This window comes from Trematomus bernacchii, unplaced genomic scaffold (assembly GCF_902827165.1).
Source record: "Trematomus bernacchii unplaced genomic scaffold, fTreBer1.1, whole genome shotgun sequence".
In the NCBI taxonomy this organism is placed as follows: domain Eukaryota; kingdom Metazoa; phylum Chordata; class Actinopteri; order Perciformes; family Nototheniidae; genus Trematomus; species Trematomus bernacchii.
Window position 1 is genome coordinate 710,517 of NW_022987577.1, and position 341 is coordinate 710,857.

Below are 341 nucleotides of genomic sequence, written 5' to 3' on the forward strand. Positions count from 1 at the left end.
GAGGACAGCCGGGGACGCTCCCGCCGATATCAGAGATGTCCCTGCTATGTGTGGGAGGTAAGAGAGGACATTTAAGGGCTATGTTTGATGTCTTTAAGTATCACCTGCTGGTGTTTAGCTGCTGTCCTGTGCCTTAAATCGTTTGTTTACGTCCCTCACTTCCGTTTCGCTTCTCATTTGCTAGCTGAACAGCTGATCAGAGTGGTTTCTTGGCCCGATAGCTTGTGTCCGACACCCGGCCGATTCAACATGTTGAATCGGCCGGGTGTCGACCGTGAAAGGCCAAATAAGGCGTGTCACGGCCGAGGGTTCGGGACACACCAAATTGACTTTGGGCGACA